Genomic DNA, 20,789 nt, shown 5'->3' with positions numbered 1-20,789 from the left:
AAGGGAACAAATAATAATGGGATTAATGTCCAGGTTAACTTGGTGTCAGTTATGGCAAGGAAAGATCACTAAGGAGCTATGGCCTGATATTTTCAGTGGAAGAGAGACTGAGGGAAGAGTTTGTATATTCAGGTGCCTGCAGTGAGTTTTCTACCTTGGTGAAGTGACACTGTAGCCCCAGAAGGGAGACACAGATGTTGTTCCAGCTGAAGTCAGTAGGAGCCAGGGAGTCTTGGTGCCTTAGGAAATGAAGCCATTTAGTCTTAGCAAAGGGAGGTGAAAACAAACAAGGCAACATCTTTTCTTCAAAAGGGTGAGACAAAAGTTGCTCAGCTGGTGCCTGGGACCTCCTGCCAGCAGCACCTGTGTCACCAGCTCTGTGCCTTGGCTTTGTGCAGCTCCAGCTCCACATCATTTGAAGGAAAGTGTGAAAAAGCATTCTGTGCAGTTTTTGTCTGCTGGGTGAAATTATTACCACTAGAGTAGGCAGGAGCAGTGTAAAAGCTTTCCTACCTCTGTGACATTTCTGCATCACTAATACAACTCATTCTTCATGCTTAGGAATAAACACAACATTTTGGTGAACAGAAGCAGAAACTGCAACACCCAGACCCTGGAGCAATGTTCAAGATGACATCTGCTGCTTCAGGTAAGGCCTGGTGTTCTATCTGTCCCTTCCAGGCAAGGTTTGGAGAAATTCTGCATCCAGGTAGAAGCAAAGCCTTGGGGGTGTAGAGGCTTCACACCTGCTCCTCCTGTTTTCCTGTCTTCACTCCTCAATCAATAGGGACAACAAGGCCCTTTCTCTGAGCAATTCAGTTCAATTCCAAATTGGATGGGGCTTTGAGCCACCTGGTGAAGTTGGTGCTGTTCTTGCCTCCATTGGAAGCAGGAATTAGATTATATTTAGGGTTCTTTTTTAACCCAAACCATTCTATGATTCTATGATTTGGGTGCCTGTGGTCAAATAGGACAAAACCATGACCAAAGCATATGTCCATCTTTATTCATATTTATGTATTTATTTATGTAGCATAAGTATGTTTCTTCTCTGAAGTGCTGTGAAATGCAAATGCACATAATTGCTTTAAAATTAATGTTTTTGTGCAGGTATAAAAGAAACCTTAGTGCCTGCAGCATTGCACTTGTGATGAGCAGTCCTTTCAAAAGCTAAACAATAATTTATATATGTTCCCAAGGAAAGAAGGTTAGTGATAAGTTAGTGACAAGCTTTTAGGGGATTAATATATGAACATTAGGTTAAATATACTTTAATTTTAAAAACACTCAGGCTGCATCTTTCTATGGAGCAGGTTATTAAAATTGACATGATAGACTATTAACTACAGTACAGAAGTACACTCATGTCATAATTCATGCTTTATTATCCAACTACAGGTAAGTACATAAAAATTCAACGTACTGTATTGCATCTTATTTGGATTGCTGTTGCAGTGAAATATAAAGTGTCACCGATAGATTTGCTCCAGTAGTAATTCCATAGTAAATTACCAACAAACTCAATGAAGCAAATCCTCTTGCAATTTATTTAACATGATATTTTTCATTTATATTCACGGTACGTTTTTGAAAATATGCTACATCTTTCAAAGAGAAAAAAAAACCCAACCAACCCAACACAATCTCTCAGGAGGACTGGATGAAATAGCTACTGACCTAGAACCTCTGCATTTAAATAAGCTTCAAGAGAGCGCCCTTCATCTATTGTGTTTAAAGACTACATGAGAGCACACGTAAGAACCACCACAGCAAAGGGCTGCCTGGTTCATGGCCCCAGGGAAGTTCAGAGAAAGGATATTTCAAACATAACAAGTGCCAAGGGAGTCTTTCCCTCCTTGTGTGCAGCAGTCAATAACTTCACTGACTTCATCCAGATCATTGTACTCAGCAGCTTCATCTGTCCTCTGTAAACATCTGTAAACCCCACATGGACATTTTCCCAATTTTAGGTAGAGCTGTGTCCTGTGGCAATAAGTTGGTCATTTGGTCATAAGCTTTCTGAAAAAGTACCTTCACTGATGCTTTAAGTCTACTGCTTCACCACTTCAGGTGGTGATTTGAATCCTTGTACAATGAGAAATAGAAAATACATACTACCAATTGATTTTCTCCAACCCATTCATGAATTTTTTTTTTCTTCAGGTGTCATGTTTCATGGAATCATAGAAACAGAATGATTTGTGTTGGAATGGACTTTCAATAACTTCTCCTTCCAACCCCTCTGCCATGGGGAGGGACACTTTCCACTATCCCAGGTTGCTCAAAGCCCCATCCAACCTGGCCTTGAACAATTCCAGAGATGGACCATCCAGAACTTCTCTGTGGAACCTGTTCCAGTGCCTCTGGATAAAGAATTCACTCTCTGGATAAAGAATTACTTACTAATATCCAATCTAAATCTACCATCTTTCTGTTTAAACCAGTCCCTCTTGTCCTTATCAAAAATCCCTCTCAATCTCTCTTGTGGCCCCTTTAGGCACTGCTAGGGTACCATAAGATCTCCCCTAAACCTTTTCTTCGCCAGGTTGGACAATCCCAATTTTTCTTCTGTTAAATGTGTACTCTTGTATAATTCAAGTATTCCTCTTGCCATTCCTGGCATTCTTGGGAGTTTAAAGGAGAAGAGATGAGGGCAGACTGTGGCACTGATTGTCCATGAAATAGATGCAGTGCACTTACAGATAAAAAATAGATTTTCTCCAAGAAGTGCTGTACCAAATGGAAAGATGGCTATGGACACAATTTTTTCAGATGTGAGGTCTTTATCATATTTCTTCTTTAAATATATAGGTAATATAGTCTAGGTAAGAACGTTACCGTTAGGAAGGGATTAAATGAGACCATGAATTTGCAAAAAATTATTGTCTCTAAAAACACATCAGCTGAACAAAAAACTTTACAGATCAGAAGAAATATGCACCCTTCCCACACATCTCTGTCCCCCTCCAACACCCTACAGAGGAACCTGAGAGATCAGCATCAATGGTTCATCTTGATGTAGATGAAGTAGCAAGATGCTGTTTTGGAGCTACATTGATAAGAACCTTGTAAAATATGCTCCACAAATCATCACCAGCTACCATAAATTATTTTTGGCAACTCTGGCTGTTTGAAATAGCAATTTTGCAAAATAAATCCTGAGTTTATAACTAATGAGAAGTGTTGAACTGATAAAGTCTGTGGTCCCCTCTGTGGCTGTTCAGATCAGCCAGTTGTAAAGTCAGCTGCAGCGCTGTTTTCTGAGATCTGTGGAAATGAAGTGCCAAAATCCCAATAGAATTCCATTGCAAATAGGCATTCCAACTTCCTTGGTTGTCTGGAAAATCCTATTCTTGGACCTTTATAGCAGTAATACCTTTGGCTGATTTCTGTGTTAAGCTGAATACAGAATGAGCTGTGCACATTTATTTGAGAAAAAATATAAAAAGTTTTCAGTAAAGTATGCAGACAACTAGTTAATCTCTGTCCTTTGAGACATACTTTTAATGTTCATTTATTTATTTAAGAAATGTTCATTTGTGTATGTACAGTAATATCATTATAACCCACTCAATACAATTAGCAGCACCATGAAAAAGGGATGGAGGTTTTTGTTTGATTCAATTGTAAGCAAATGAAGCAATAATAAACCCCCAATTAGTACTGAGGAAAATAGGCTGAAAGATTTTTTTTCCAAGCATTTCACTGTAAACAAAAATGTGTGGCTGGTATTCAAGAGGAAGGAAAATACAATCTGAAGACACTTTAAAACTTCAGTGATTAATGTCATGCCAAGTGACTCATTAAAATTCCCATACAAATATGACCATGGAAAAGAATTCTCTTCTGAAGAAAAATCAAATGTAATTAAGAAGAGGGAAAGAGAAGAACAGGAGAATAATTGCCGGCCAAAATCAAGCTAAACTCATTTCAAGGGGTACAACCAGACCCCTGCTGAAGGGATCAGGCTGGCACTCAGGAGGAGCTCACCAAGGTCCCAGTTTTGGCACAAACAATTCATGTGACATCTGTCAAATTGCTTATTGGTGTCCAGTGTCTCAGGAATCAAGTGGAGATGACAACAATTCCCCTCTTCTACCTTAGAAGGTCTTGCTGATTTTGATTTGCTTTTGGTGGCTAATGTGTAGGAAATTCAGGACCAGGAGCTGGTAAGATCAGAAGCTTTGATTAGAAGCTTTCTTGTGCTTTGGTGGGGCAAAAAGTGGCTTGGTTGCAAGGTGTCAGAAGTGATAGGACCTCATCCTGCCAACAACAGGTTCTGATCATCAGATCTCCAAGTATCACATTCCCCCTTCTATAATATGAGTTTCATTCATATTCAATATGTTCACAAGCCTGTCTTGTAGCATTACAGCTTGAACAGATGCAGGGCTGCTGACCTGCTCTGCTGATTGTCCTTCAGGGCTCTCAGCCCTTCCTGGTGTCACTGCTGCCAGGGAGTACATGGCAGGACCTGGTTTTGTCAGGAGCCTGGCACTGATATCTCCTGCTTTGAGTATTCAGATTTTTGCACTAAAGCCCCCAGCAGTTGTTTAGAAGGTTTGACATTAATCATGTTGTTCAGCATACATGCTAATTCATGTCTTACTTCAGCAGGCTGTATTCTATTTTTGAAGCAGGAAACATATCTTACTAAGGTGACAGGTGGTCTGGCACAGCAGAGACAGGTCTGTTGCTTGCGGCATAAAAAAACCTCAGACAATAAAAAATTATGTTGATTTCAGCATTTCCTCCTTGCTTTGTGAATCCTCCAGTCTTACGATCCTTGGAAAAATGGTGATCACATTTGATTTCCCACTGGTTTGGCTTTTTAGTTTTTTTGTTTGTTTATTTCTGAAGAGAAAAACAAAATATATTTTATAAGTGGTATGATGTACTGCAGATGTCCTGTGAGGGTTCAATATGGGAGAAGTGCTTATAGAATTCAGATTGCAAATAGGGAGGGGAGAAGGAGAGGGACCAAGTGCTTTTTATAGCCTACATTCAATTCATCTGGGCTAAGTGTTGTGACTAATGGTGTGCAGTGGCAGTGGACCTTGGCACTTGGACTGGAAACCCTAAAGTGGGCTATGCACAGTGCTCTTGAACAGATACATCATGACCTTTTTATGTCTAAACAAAGCAGCTTTCTCAGGCTGTGGCCCCAGGACTCTCAAGCTACAACTAACACCAGCCAAGGTCTGTTGTTGGCCACTGAGGTCAAGCACATGGCACAAACCATGATCTGAGACCCGTGCCTGCCTCCAAAAAGCTGTTTCAACATGATTCTGGCAGTGATGGTCCCTGCATCCTTCCTGGGCACTGGCTAGGAGAGCTTGTCACAGTCTGCAAGCCCACTGGGGTCGTGATGGATGCTGAACTGCCTGGGATGATCGGAGCACTGAAGTGCTCTGTAATATGAAAAGTCATTTAGCTGTCAGAGCAGAAGAAGTGGCAGCTTAGATACTGATCTTGAGGCCAGATATGGTTGACACAAATAACTCATGCCCCTTGTAAAGTGAAATTTTCCTTCATTAAACATAGATGCATGCAGTGCAGTGTTCAGCGGTTTGCTCTTTTATATCCAGGCTCTGATTGTTTTATTTTTATCCTTTAAGACAAATCAGATGTTAGAGAGGAAGCTATTCTTAGGCTGACTGTGCAAGTGATCAAGCCAAGCATATCCATATAAGACAGCTGCTGGCAAATGCCAGTCTCGGGTTGTGCTTTCTTTGCAGAAGCAGCAGTGTCAGTGCTGGGCATGCAGACATGGCACCCTTGGGGAATAACAGAGGAGCTGTCATGGTGCTTGTGGTTCTCATCTCAGGTCCTTGGCAGTGTAGGAGTCTCTTTATACCAATAATTCATATGAGAAAATGAATTCCTTGATGTCAGTGCCTCCTCTGCACACCCCTACTGTGGAGGCTGGCTGTACCCATGCTCGCCCCAAGGTGATAAATTGTGCCTGATGATGCTTCCTCAAATTAGTCAGAAGTCTCTGCTCCACAGTGCCAGGTTGGTGAGCACAGACCTAGCAAAGAAAGTGGAATCAGCAACAGTCTGATGGTGCTCAGACTCTGTTCCCCACTTGTAACTGCCTATGTCTCCTCAAGGAAACGTCTGTGACATCCTGGAGACCCACTGCTCTTTGCTCTGGGCAGGAGCAAATCCCTTAGGAGCTGCAGCCCAGAGAGATGGGGAAATGAACTCTTTCAGACTGGTTTTGGGTCTGAGATGGAAATGGAATGCTCATAAAAGGCCAGGCTCATGGTGGCAATAATTCCAAGATCCCTTTGCAGCTCTGGGCTAGATATTTTCCTGTAATGAAATATAGAGGTTAATTGTTCCTGTTGCCTCTTTGGGGTGCACTCCACCTTTTCTTGTGTGCCCATACACTCTCTAGCCCAATGAACCCACTCTCTAGCCCAATGAACCTTTGTTCTCATTCTGAGATGAGGCTGGATGGGGTCTGAGCACCCTGGTCTAGTGGAAAGTGTCCCTGTCCATCGCAGGGGGCTTGGAACAAGATGATCTCTAAGGTCTCTTGCAATTCAAGATTTTATCATTCTGTGATTTGTGGTGTTTAAGTATTGCTGCACTAAGAAGAAATCCAACAACAGATGTGAGAACTTGTCCCCAGGCACTGGGAATGGCTTTGTTCAACATCTGGTGCCTGGGTGAGCCACCCTGTCCCACCTCAGGGCTGTGAGACCAAACACCTTCTGCACACCAGGGTCAGGGTCTGCCACTGTGTGCATGGTGCAGCACAAGGGATGTTGTGTCTGGCCTGGGAGTCTCAAAACTGAAGCAAACCATTGGTACTGGTCCTCAGAGTCTATGAAAATTAAGTGTTTGTTCTCTTGCTCCTGAAGGATCACTGATGACATCATGCCCTGTTTCTGAGCTAATCATAATGAATCAAGTCAGCCTAGGTGAAGGTAATTAAAAATATTAGTACTTCAGCAAGGCCACACAGGGTCTTATGTATTTTCTTACTAGAATTTCCATTGCTTTGGCTGGTTTTTTTATTAAACTCGTGGTAGCAGCAAATCACACAGGTAAATGTGGTTATAAATTTGCTCAGAGACATGTTTAGCTTATAAAATACAGACTATTAGCTGTGAAGCTTTGTAATATTTCAAAACCATTGTTACTTTTTCATAAATTTAAAGGATTCTAGTTTTATTGAAATCTCTTTTTTTTCAGCTGAAGATTTTCTGAGTTTCACCTCCATGGATTAAAATCTCCTGCTAGAAACATGCAAAAAGGAGAGGGTAAAAGAATGACAAATTAGGTAAAACAGAATAAAGGAAAATCTGAAATAACTTGAATTTCTTTATAGCTGAACATTATGTTTGTTACATTTAACAATGTAATACCTTTTGCTTTGAACATTTAACAATGCTTGTGAAAAATGCCATTAGTGGTGAGCAGTCTCATTCTGTTAGCACTTCATTGCAAATGGTTGAACTGGGTTTGACTGTGCTCCATTAACACCTGGCTGCTTTGTGCTGCTGAGTGGTGAAACTCTGGAGCTCAGATGGTGCCCAGGAGGCAAGTGCTGAGCCAAGCCCAAATTATTGATGAAATTTTTGTTAAGAGTTGAGCAAGGAGGGATCCAATGGCAGCAAATGTGGGGAGCAGCAGCTCTGCAGTGCTGGAGGTTCCCCAGGTGTGAGTCCATAGGGCACAGCCATAGTTGCACTGGTGTGTGAGGACAGAAGGACAGCAGGACAGGAAATGAGTGAGGAGCCAAATGTCATGGAGTCGACTTAGAGAGAAGAGAATGAAGCCACAAAGATGATGACCAGTCCATTCCTTCTGCTCTTCATTTACCGCTGATTTTGAAAAAAAATATATATTGAAAAAAATTTTATAATAGAAATGACCAGACTCCTCTAAGCTACATTTTTCCTTTGGAAAAAGTGGCAAAACAAAAAACAAAAAAAACCCACCCAAACAAAACAAACCCCCCAAAAAAACCCCAAAAGACCAAGGAATTGGGTTGGGTTTTCTCATCTTGGAGGAAAAGAGTCTGAAAACAGAAATTACTCTTGCTGCAGAAAGTAACAGAATTATACTACTTCCCTTCCCAGCGTATATAGGGCAAGAGGTAGAGGGCTTAAATCACAGAAAAATTTTAGATGATAAAAATGTTTTTAAGAGTAAGGATTACAAAGAACTGGGAAAGATGGGAACAGTGTGAACAAATACTGAGTGGGAATAGTTTATGTGGACCCAATCCTGCTTTAAGGAGGAGACATGCATTATACCTGAGTTTAGTTTTATTTTCTATAGCCAAATCTTCCTAATTTGCAAAGCAATTTGGTGTTTGGCTCCAAAGGTTACTTTAAAAAGTGCCAGACTGAGGGATCCTGGGCATTTTTGCTAATAGCTTCACAACTAACTCCATTAATAGGAGTTAATCATTAGTGTGTCTACTCAGTTGACAATTTACTTATTGGCTTTTGCCTCTGGAGGGTGTGATCCCATCACACACAAGGTCTGGGTGCTGAGCATTAGTGACTTGCCCAAGTGAACAAGAGTCAAGAGTCTTCGTTCATGTCCCTGACCAGGCCTTAATTTCCATTTAAATCCTTAAACACTTTATTTATGTCTAAAGATAATATCATATGAATCTCTTAAACTACTACCCTGCTGATGACACTTTTAGGAAATTGCCAGTAGAGATGTATTCTTGCCCCTTAACTGGACACAAAACTGTTTTAGATTAAATTAAATTAACCTCAGTTTCTTCACCCTAACAAATGCTATTTTAACCTGCTTTTTATCCAGCCAGGGGCTTACCCCCATGCATGTGAGTACTGATTATTCACATGACCAGTCCTGCCAAAGTCCCTGGGTGACTTGTATTTGTCTTGCTTCCAGAAACAAATCTTCAGGTTCTTTTCCCTCCATAGCCTTGCTTCAAAATGCAGTCCTGGTTTTGGGTTCTCAGTCTACAGCTACAAAACAATGTGCTCTTGATTTTCAAAGGAAGCATCAATCACCTCACTGACCTTCTTCCTCCAGTGGTTCCTGGGGGTACTTATTTTGTGTTGGATAAAAGCCGGAGCTCATTAGTTTTTTCAGTTCCCAGGCCTTGCATGGGCAAGTTCCATCTTATCTTTCAGAAAGCCTGGGTAATATCTGCTATCTCTTGATCTGTAATGCAGGGAATTGGCAGAAATACCTTTATTTAATTGGATTGTCTAATTCCTCAGTCTCACTGTTTTGAGTTTCTCTTTTTTTTTTTTTTAAATTTTTTTTGGTATGGGCCTTGGTACCTAACTTCAACAGAAACTTTTAACCACAGTCAAAGGGGCTCCAGGGGTTAAACTTTCCATTTCCCATTGTTTTTTATTTAAAGTCTTCCTGGTTTTTTTCTGATGGGACTTCTGCTCAATAAACTCACTTCTGCGACTTCTGCAATTACATTTCTCTGGGGTCTTTTACTGTCAGTTCTGGAAACCAAATTCACAGGTGGAAATTGTCCTTTCCCTCTATCACCATATCTACAAGGTAAAGTGCCAACATTTTATTTACTTCCTGAAACATTTTATTTACTTCCTGGCTCTTCTGCCTTGTTAAATGAAGCCTTTTTCCATCACCTTGTAACCTGCACTCTGCATTTGCATGGTTTCATACAGACAATAAAAGCACTCATCTCCATTTATCTGAGCCCTGCTATAAATCTCCACATAGCGGAGAGTGCAGCCTTTTGGCAGAAGCAAAAGCTCACTGCAGTTGCTCACTGGAAAAGAGCATTAACTGCTGCCCATGTGCCTGTTCAGCAGGAGCTGTTGTGAATCAGTTTGTTACCCAAAGCCACCTCTCTGCCTTGTGTCTAAAAACCTCTGAGATTCCTGTTGAGAGTCAAGCAGAAGTTGGAATTTATTTGAGACGTTGAAAAAGAAGCTGAAAAATGTCAGGTGATGTCTTTGGGGAGGGAAGTATTGACTGGGAGGAGGGAGGGAAGGTTATTGATTCAGATTTTTACCTTTTGGTGAAGAGTTTTGGCCTGGCTCCTCCCCTTTCCTCTACATATCTCCACAGACCTGAACTGCTGCCAAACCACTTCTCCATTGCAAAGGTTCTCCACTCTTTCTGATCTAGATGGCAAAGGCAGCTAAAGCTGTCCTTAATGCCATATCAATCTGAATAAGTGCATTTTCTTTGCCCTGCTGAAAGGCCCTTTGGCAGCCCAAAAGGCTGAGTGCTGGTCAGAGCTTTCTCCCTGCAGAGCCCTGGCCTGGTGTTGGGACACCCTGTACACAGAAGCAGGGAGATGGGGAGAAACTCAAAAAATTGAAGGATTTTCCCAGTCAGAAATACCAGGTTCAGAAAACTCTAGAAGTGCTGCAGAGCGGGAGGGTGAAGCTGGGCCCTCATAATCAGAAGACGCTGTAAGTTTGTGCTCTATAGAGAAGCCTTTCCATGGGCAAGTGTGTCTGGGATCTGTTTCAGTCTCTTTGATGCTCCCGGACTATAAAACAAAATATTATAATTACCGAAAATGTTTTTCCTGTTGGACACCACAGGTTCTGCTCTAGGCCACAAGAAGTATCTGATGCACCAAACCCTTCAATGCCACCCTGGAGTGCAGAGCCCTGGGAGAGGGTCATTCCCTATGGCTCTGCAAACTCTTTTATGGAGTCACTGAAAAGATTTCCTAGCAGGGAATACAAATCTTCTGACCAACCATCCGGATTTAGCAACTCTCCATAATACCTTTTCTGTGTATGTTCCAGCAACCTGGGCAGCTGGGAAATTCCTGGGAAGTACAAAGTTACAGGAGCCAGGCGCTTCTGTGGAAGGGAAAGGAGGTGCTGTGCCCTTGATGGGCAGCTGGCACACTGTCCTGGGTGCCAGCAGTCAGCAAAATGTGGCAGCATTGGTCTGGCTTGAAAATGTCTGCTGTGCTCTGTGTCCTACATCTCACCCAGTCACCTCTCCTTTGCCTTGCCTGGGGAAAGTGTGTCAGCCACAAAATAAACACACACAGCAACCAGCTTTGCACTCCTGTAACACCCTCCAGCAATCAAAAATTCAATTCCTCAGCCACAGGGGAATATTAATTTCTGTCATGTTGCAGATGGGGAAAATGATGTGTGCAGAGGTGAAATGGAAGGCTGATCATGTGTCCTCCTCCTGCCAAGGGCTGTGCAGGGAGTTACAGCTGAGCAAAGAGAAGGACCTGTTTGCCTTGCTGCGTGTGTACTCACAGCTCTTGCTCATCCCTGCTCTGGCTGCTTCTCCCTGCACTGTTGAACATGTTTGTCTCCAGCTTTTTGTTCCACTCCCAGTTCTTCTTCCAGCCCCATGTATCTGTACCAACTCTCACAGTACCTTCCATAGAAAATTCAACTGTCCTGAACTTGTCTGCTACATTTCTCTCAAAGTTTCACATTGGTTTCCTGCATTAAATACATAAAAACCCCCAGCCAACCAGCCAACCAACCAACCAACCACAATCAACCCTAACAAAAAATCAAATCCTGCTTGTCTTTAACATCTCCCTGTCCCTGTCATTGGAACCATTCCATTCCATACAAAAGGAAAATCTCCAGTGATCAACATCACCAGCAAATCCAGAGTGTGCACATCCAACTGCGTGTTCACCACTCAAATGCAGATCATGAGTGCCAGTGAAGAAAGAGTGGGACTCTAAAATGGCCTGTGTTGACATTTGTCTCTTCTTCTAGATCATACTAAATATTAATTTACTTGAACATGTAGAGCAGGCACTTCCAGACACTTTGAAAATGTTAATACAATTAATTTGTCATCCTTCATTTCTAGAGATGTTGTCACAGCTCCGGCTAATAAAGATCCCTCTGAGGAAGCAATACTTTGAATGTACCAGATGACAGGGCTGTGTTGTATTTATTAAATAGCTTCAGAGGGCATGTGTCCAGAAAAAGATGGTTTTGCCAGAGAAAAACTGTATCCCAACCCCCTAGTTCCCTTCTGAAGAAACATCTCCAGCACAGGGCCAAGCAGCAAGACTGGGAAGGTCCTCTCTGTGTGAGAAGGTGAGAGTTAAATCCACAGCAAAGACTGTGTTACCCACTGGTGAAATTTTAAGAGGAGAATCTCTGCACCATGGACCTTGCATCTACCCATGTACTGCAGGACAACAGATGTGTTAAACTCTCTGCCACATCATGTTTTCCAAAGCATCCCTGTGTCACAGACACATTTTATGAAAAATCCTTTCCTTAGGATTTTTTTCTTCTGAGAAGCTGAGAGGCCTCAGAAACAAAATGTAAACAATGATTATCTGCTGCTGTGGAATGCAACAGGTGCATCTGTGATTGGTCTCATGTGGTTGTTTCTAATTAATGTCCAATCATAGTCCAGCTGTCTTGGACTCTCTGGTCAGTCACAAGATTTTATTATCATCCCTTTCCTTTCTTTGCTAGCCTTCTGGTGAAATCCTTTCTTCTATTCTTTTAGTATAGTTTTAATATTTTATATATATATTTATATAATAAAATAATAAATGAGCCTTCTGAAACATGGAGTCAAGATTCTCATCTCTTTCCATGTCGGGGCTGCCTGCAAACTTCCACATCCCTGGGAGATCTCTGCACTACTGCAGCAAGTGAAAACCTCATTTTTGGACCAGGACTCCTCTGTGCCAGGTTTTGCAGAACTCAGACTGTCCCAGAGAGTTTCTAGGAGGTGGCATTGCAGGTGCTTCTGTAACACTGAGCTAGATGGTTCAGGGACTGACTTCAGCTCATGGAATCTGGCAGAGCTGACCCTTAAGGATTTGGTAGGGCCCTGGACAGCCCCTGGGCACTGTGGACATGTGATGGTTCTTTTGCACTACCCAGCGCTATGTGGCAAACACCTCTCTCCTGTTACTTCTCCACAAACCACCATAACATCACCAGCTCCATCCCATTTTGCTTTCAAGAGCTTAAAAGGTGACTACCAAGAATTAAATGGTTACAGTTTTAAATTTAGTGAGGTTCCCTTTAGCATCATAGGTAGAATCTATGAAAGCAGCAACCATGACATTTTTCCATTAAGTTCAAGGACCATTTAAAACCCTAAGTGAACTTCCAAGAGAGAAGTCAGTGGCAAGATATGGAGACCTTCAAAGGGCAATTAAGCTCATCCTAAACTCTGAATCCCTTGTCTTTCTGTTGAGGTCAGAGGGACACCTAGGCAAAGACCTTTTTAGGCTTTTAAGACAGGTTGAATTGTTTTGCAGTACATTGCTCTCACAATCTGTAAGGCTGCAAGGGTGCAAAGTAGCTATACTATGCTTACACGGTGGGGAAACCTCTTTATTTAGGCTCACAAATGGTTTTGCTTCTGATTAAACATCTCATCAAAAGTAACTGCATTAGCTGTTCTTGAGGGACTCTGCATTAGAAAAATTCTGGTCCTAATGCAACGTCAGCTGTGTCTCCTCAGCCAACCAGTTGCTGTACTTACAGAAAAGAGATTGCAGCTCAAGCCTTCTTCAATCTAATTTTAAATTAATTGGCACATGGTCCCTTCTGGTCTCCACCCAGAATACTCCCCATATCATGTCCTAATCACTGTCTGGCTGCTGCTCCCTCATCTTCATTAGAGTGACACACCAGTGTTCCTGCAGCCACCTTTTGCTGTCTTTGGTTTCAGGCAGTGACATTTAAGCTTTAATCCCAGAGTTAGTGGTCATTACTTTAGTCTTTAATCATCATGAGAGACTAATGAGAGGAGATAATCCTTGTATAAATCACTGTGTAACAAGAAAAGCAGTTGATTTTTTAGAAGATTAAAAACTCAGAAGACAGTCTTGGTCAAATCCAGAGGTCTGTTTACAATAATTTGGACTGAAAGAGGAGGAACTTAATTTGATGTCCTGAATCCCCACAGCTAAACAATTAGACTTTTTAATAATACTTTGTTTTTCTATAACAGCACCTTCTACCTGAACATCTCCTATCTTTGTACAAAGTGCCTGCTCTGGAGCCATTTACTGAAATGAGTTTTATGTTTTCCCACCCCTTGACCTGATTGATGCTCTGATCCTGTTTAACATGGAAAAGCAGAGGTTCTTCAGCAGGAGCACTTGGTGACACCAGCACCCTGAACTTGGAGCCTCATGGTCATCAGGTTATTTATCATATTTGTGCATGCTGACCCCAAAGCAGCCTGGATTCTGCCTACCCAGGCACCACCTCTGTCCAGGGTCTGAGAGGTATTGGGAGAGCAGCTTGCCTGGCTTTTGCTGGGAAACTCTCCTCTGTGCTCACACCTTCCTTTGTGGCTTTTGGTAGAACCCAAGGTTGTTCTTGGGATTTCTAGGTGCTGGAGAGTGTGAAGAGCATTCCATGTGCCAGAATACTCTAGATTTAATGGGCTTGAGTTGTATGTGCAAAGATTTTAGAAGGTCCCATCCGCTGCTTTTAGTAAACTGAGGCACACAAGAGCATGGGTCCCTATGCCTGTAATCAGCAGGATGTCATAAGCATCTCTGTTTTAGACAGGCAGTGGGGTTTAAAGCCATGGGCACCTCACTTCAGAAACCCATTCCCATGATTCTTGTGTCAGGAAAGGCAAAGGGAAATGTGCAAAGTTTTAGGGCCTGTTAGTCACATTTAACCAATATAACCAAGACTTTGTCTCCTGCTCTCCCCTCCTGCCAATCCCGTGCTCCTTTCATGCAGTGACCAAGCAGAAATCCTGAAGACAGCTCCTCCCTCTGTGGGAGCTGGTCACTTCTCTGCCAGTATCTCTTCAGGCAGTACTCAATCCCCCTTGGCACGTCCTAAGCCTCACTAATGTCAGCATTGCATGAGCTTGATGGGAAAAAGACTCTCCAGACTCTGAAGGCTGAGAATCTAATTACTTCAAAAGTGTCTTTATGCCATTATATTTCCATTAAAATAATAATTTATCATTCTTCACTGTACTGTTAATGATGCTTGAAAATAATGGGCTGGAATCAATACTGTGCCCAGTGTAAATGTGGTGGGAGAGCAGGGAGGATCTTAGCAGGGCTGATTGCATTTCCATTCTTTTGGGCTGATCTGGTCTTTTGACAGAGTATCTCCATCCAGCACGAGCTCCTGCCTTGCAGGTTTATCCTGCTCAGGGGCTCAGTGAGCCCCAGGAGTTGCATGTCCAGTGATGAATATTGATGCACCTGTGGTACTTGAACTAAGGGCACGTGCAGTGAAGAGTTCATCTGTACATGTAAAAATCCTCCTTTTTTCATGGATTCCCCTGCTACCTTGGTTATTGAATAGATTTAAAAGCAGCAGCAGATCCTTTGAGCAGCTGTAACGTCTGGAGTGTGGGGCTTTACACAAAGTTCATCTCCAAGTTCCCTCTGCTTCTCTGTGTGCAGTGGAAGGGTCTCTAGAAGATGCAGAGCAGCAGCTCACAAACCCAGGAATATTTCTGCACTAATGACACTTTTCAATACTTTGATTGCTTTGACTTTGAAACCTTCCTCTGGAGAATGGCTGGGAGAAACAAGGCCAGAGCAGCCTGAACCCCACAGCAGCCTTTGCCTGCTTGGCACCACTCAGGGTCTGTGCAAGAAACCCCTAAGCACTTTTGGAAAGTATTTTGCCAAGGCATGAGAAATTACACAGATTTATTCTGCTCTGGCACTAACCCCACCTCTACCCTATACTACACCTTTCAGAAGATTAATTAGGTTTTTCTTTACCAGTTTCCCATCCAGTCCAGACACATCAGAGTATTTTCCTCCTTCTTTCCACTCCCTGAGCCCTCATTTTTGATTCTGAGTGTGGCACTGCAATGCTAATGCTTCCTCTGATAGAAGGCTTGGAAAGAGAGGCAGAAGTGAATGGTGGGGGAAGATCTGCTGGCTGAGGCACCAAAGCTTGGAACATGGAACACCAGAGGCCTCCTGACAGCATCCTATGAGAGTAGAGACAGAGTTTTATTTTATCATTTACCAGACTGAGAAATAAAAGCCATACTGCCCTAACTATCTGGTCGGACCAGTCATCCTCTTTAGCTCCATTTCTGTCAGCAATAAAACAAGGCAAGGGCTATTTCTGCCTTTCTGGTGAGTGGCTGAGCTTTGCTTCTGTGGGTGAGCAGGGTGGTCAGGTCCAAATTGCCTGTTGGAAGTACCCTTTGCTCCTGCCAGCTCCAAAGTCAGCACAGCTTTGACTGGGAAAGGGCAGTCAAAATTGTGATGGACATCCTGGAAACACGCAAACAGGGATGTGCAGTGTTCAAGTCTTTACCAAGGCCGTGTTCAGTTTAGCCCTGCAAATCTGGGATGGTTTGTTGGTATTCAGCATCCTTTCTATGAGACCCAAACAGAGGATTTTTTTTTTTTTTGTAAAGGAAGGAATTGGTGGCCTGTTAACTAAAGCTTCTGACAGATACAGACCTTCACCTCCCACTCAGCCTGGAGAAGGGGCCTTTGCCTCGTGCTCTGGCATTGTTTGTGTGTCTATGAAAGCCTCCAGATGGAAATTTGGATTCAGCTGTGTGGTGGTGGATAGTCTCCAAAGCTGGGAAACCATCTGGGCAACCATGCTGCAGCTGGACATGGTGAAATTGAGTGTACAGGCAGGTAATTAAGGCTCTATACTATTTTTTAATTTATTTTTTATTGTAATTTTTTTTTTATTTTATTTTTAGATATGTGACTCCTAGTTCACATATTCCTCATTTGGTTGACCTATTTTTGCTTAAGGAAAAGTTAAACTGGAGGAAAGATGAACAAATTAAAGACTTCAGCTCATCCCTGCTCAACTCAAGTTCTGTTTATTACGTGGTCTGATGTACTTTAGAAACCTTACAGCTAAAATTTGGGTTTAGCCAAAGGCTTCCTAGCAACACCAAGCCAGGTAAATGACACACAGGATGTTGCTGAGGCTTTGACTCAGCCAAATGGAAGCAAATGAGTCGCTCTGCTATTCATGTGTGTCTCTTCCCCCAATTTCAGCTAATTGAATGCAGGGAACAGTGTATTTTTAAAATTTATTTATTTAGTCCTTTAACACAGTTTGTTGAACATTGCTAAAATCAGCTGTCTCCCATTTCATAACTAGCTGCAAAGGAGTATTCTGTATAAGCAGACCTAGTTCTTCCCACATCCGTGGCTAAAAAGCAAATGAACCTATATATCCACATCTCCAAGGGGAAGGGTTTTTTCCCCATGTGAAATCTGGTATCTCAGATTTTGAAGTACAGTTCCACTGAAGCTAGAAGTTTTAGGAGCATAATGAAATATTTATTCCAGGTTCAGACTTTAAAGTATAAGTTATGGTTTCTGGAGTGTCCAGGGATATTTTGTGATGGTGAGTATTCAGGGTAAATGGAGTAGGGATATCTGCTTTATGCTTTCATATCTTACAGCCTGATTCCTGCCTTCTTATGGGAAATATCTCTGAGCATTATGGGAAAATGCATATTGATGAACTTCCCAAAGTATAGCCAAGCTTGTCTGCGTTCTCTATTTCTTCATTAGTCACTAAGCATTTCTATTAGACAGAGCATTAGTTCCCAGATCATAAATTCAGGAGAGGAGGTGGTGTCCCTCCCTGCTCTGCAGTGGGATCTAATGGCTTTGCTGCAACAATAGAGAAAGCATTTAAAGTAATGTCCCTTATGGATAGTCTCCAGCACACGGAATGACTTTTTTTTTATAGCATTCAGTATATTTAGGAATGGAGAGAAAAATTGTGAGCTCTTGTTTCAGAAAGATCATGGTTTAAATAAAACCCAAAATCATAGTTTGATTTTTTTTCCTTATTCTTGTTTTGCCTTTTCACTGGAGACTGTGGAAGGTAAAAATGTTCATATGCAGTTGAGGAATCCTCCCTGTCCTGTGCACAGCTTAACCTCATCCAAAAAGCACCTCTGCAGCATCACCTGCCTTCAGCAGCTCCTGTGAGTGCTGTACAGAGCTGCTGTTGTTTCTGACTGGAGTTACACTTCTGATGTCTCTGTGAATAGCAAAGCAAATACATATGGGAACAGCAATGTATAGAATCCCTTCCCTGCCATGTTAAAGCAGTGGGAGCAGAGAAGGTAAAATATTTAGACTCCAGATGTCTTTATTTGCCAAAATAAAAATTCTTGCTGTAAAATATCTATAAAATGTAATTAAAATTGCCATTTATTTTTCTCACTGTTGCTAACATTGCTGGCAAAATTGAGTCACTCAGTGCTGCCAAATATAGCATTCCAGGTGTAAAACACTCTCAGATGTTCATGACATTTTGCACGTAAATACTGAGTCATTGAGAATGATCTGGTACTATCCATATGCCTGATACAGAAATACTGCCATGAGTGGGAGATCAGGATACACACACAGCAGGATAATGTTTGAGAATGAAAAAAATTGTGTTTCTGCATGGTTTCTAATAGAGTTAGACTTTTCATGTACTGATACTTCTCAAGACTTTTGCAGAGGAGAGTGACCACAACCTTCCATCCCCCTACTAACTGCTCCATCTCTGAATAGCAAGTTGGAGATTTCTTTGTCATAGTGTTTCCTTTTTCTATTTATTTTTTTTCTTTTTTCCCCCTTTTTTTAAATGCCTGTGTGAGGGAGTTGCAAACCTGACCTGTTGATGACATCTCAATATACAGAAGATAACAGCTCAGTGCTGGTACCATTCTCTTCCAGTCACCTTTTCAATCTGCCTTTTGGCTGCTGCTGCACTCTGCAGCAATACGGGCTGTGTTTTCAGGCATCATAATTTCCTGGAAAAATGGATGTGTTTCTGGAAAGCATATGGGAATGGTGCACCCTGCAATCATGCTTGCCCTGGAGAGAGGCAGTGCTTGCTGGAATATAAGCCACTGAGCTGAGATGAATAATTTCTGCCTGACAGAAATGAGTGTCCTCACCAGTTACAGGAGGAAAAAACACCCTCTCCTGCCACAAATGTGTGAATTTGGTGTCATGTTTGTGCTGGACTGTACACTGTGGGAAGTCAGGTGTCCTGTACTTCAGTGAGACCCACGAGGGCCTTGGAACAAGCTCAGGCACCTGCACTGCCTTCCTGGCACCCCTCTGTCTTCCTTCCCCCATGTGATGGTGTCCTAGGATGACGTTGTGATGCTTGTATCCCCAGTCGTGTTCTGTTTATGCTGGATATTATGTTCTGTACCTTCAAGACTGGCTCTGAAGAGTGACTGTTTTGTTTTGTTTTGTTTTGTTATCAGTTATCAGCCACTCCCCACGGCTGGCGGGACACAGATGGGGCAGTACATAGGGCAGCTTTTACTTTTTGCTCTTGCTTTTGCTTTGCTCCTGCTTTGCTCTTGCTTTTTGCTTCTGCTCATTAGTTAGTTTAGTTAGGCAGTCTGAATTTTCCCTGGACTGTTTTTCTTTCCCTTTCTTGGAACCACTTGAGCCTGCTCTGGACTGGGACCTGGGACAACCGAGAGTTTGCACCCTGTGGCTGCTGCAGCTGCCCAGCACCGGAGGGACTGATAGCAGAGTGACCACCCCCAGAGAGACTTTCTGAATTTTTCAGAGTGGTGAAAGAGTGGTGTCATCTGGTATTGTTCATTCTGTGTGCTGGGGGGGCTGTGCCTGTTAAATAAACAGGTTCTTTCCACTTCTCTCTGAGGAATCCTTCCTGAACCAACTGGGGGGAAGGGCCGTGTGGGTTTGCTTTCTGGAGGGGCCCCTTTTGGAGGTTTTCTCCCAAATTTGCCCTAACTAGGACAGATGGTTAAATCTTCCATGCTCTCTCCCACTCTCCTATTCCTCTCTCATTTGCACCAGGGATAACATATCATCTGCAGACTTTGTCTTGCCCAATAAAGCAGTGGATGGCCAGGTACATTATACCTGTTTTGAATGGAAAAAAGTACTTAACTTCCTGTTTCCCTCCCTGTCGAGGGAAATACACTGAATTGTGCTAGTGCAACATCCCTCACCTTCTTGCTATACAGTTTTCTTCCCTTTCTCTCTGCTTTCTTTTGCCACATGACATTTCTTCTCATTACCATCTTTTGTGTTGCATTGTTTACTCTGTGTCTCCACATCACTTCTCCTTCCACCAATTCCTTCTTTTTTTGTCAGGTTTCACCTTCTGTTTATTCCTCTTCTTTCTCCTGCTCATCCATTTCCCTGATCTTTTACCATGGTGCACTAGAGTAATTTATAGGAGCTATCAAGAATTCACTAAATTGTGGTAAGGATGATAGAGTCTGTATGAAAGACCATTAAACTGGAAACAAGATTTTCTTAATTTGAATGAAACACAGGAGCACCCCTATTTCCCTGTTCAGTTCTGTGTTCTCAACTGTCTAACTCAACAAAATTAAATTATTAGAGACTGGGCTTGAAATACATTTATAAAATAAATAGAATGAAAAGGGATGGAGAAGAATTCCCTTCACAGAAAAATTCTGTCCACTCTACAGAAAAATTAAAATCTTGTCACTACTAGCAGAATTTCTCATAACATCTTAGATGCTTCTTAGGTTTTAATCTATTGCCTTCTGGGGCAGGTTGAGTAAAAGCTCCACTGTCCTTCATGCCAAAAAAAAAAAAACTGTTGCCTGCTTTCCCTTTACTGTTAGCTAAAAACTATTCAGGTTCTCTGTCCCTCCATGGACACTGAGAACAGTGAATCAGAATTATCTCAATATCAACCTTTTAGGCCCTTGAAGGTGATTAACACACAGCCACAGACCCAATTATTTCATTCATTCTTCATCATCCATATTTTTCAGCACCTGAATCACTCCTGCTGCTCCTGGCTCCCTCCAAATTGTCAAACTCTTCCCCACAGAGCAGTGCTGAGCACGAGACACAGCTCTCT

This window comes from Camarhynchus parvulus, chromosome 2 (assembly GCF_901933205.1).
Source record: "Camarhynchus parvulus chromosome 2, STF_HiC, whole genome shotgun sequence".
NCBI classification, from domain to species: Eukaryota; Metazoa; Chordata; class Aves; order Passeriformes; family Thraupidae; genus Camarhynchus; species Camarhynchus parvulus.
Note: the sequence above shows the minus strand (reverse complement) of the source record.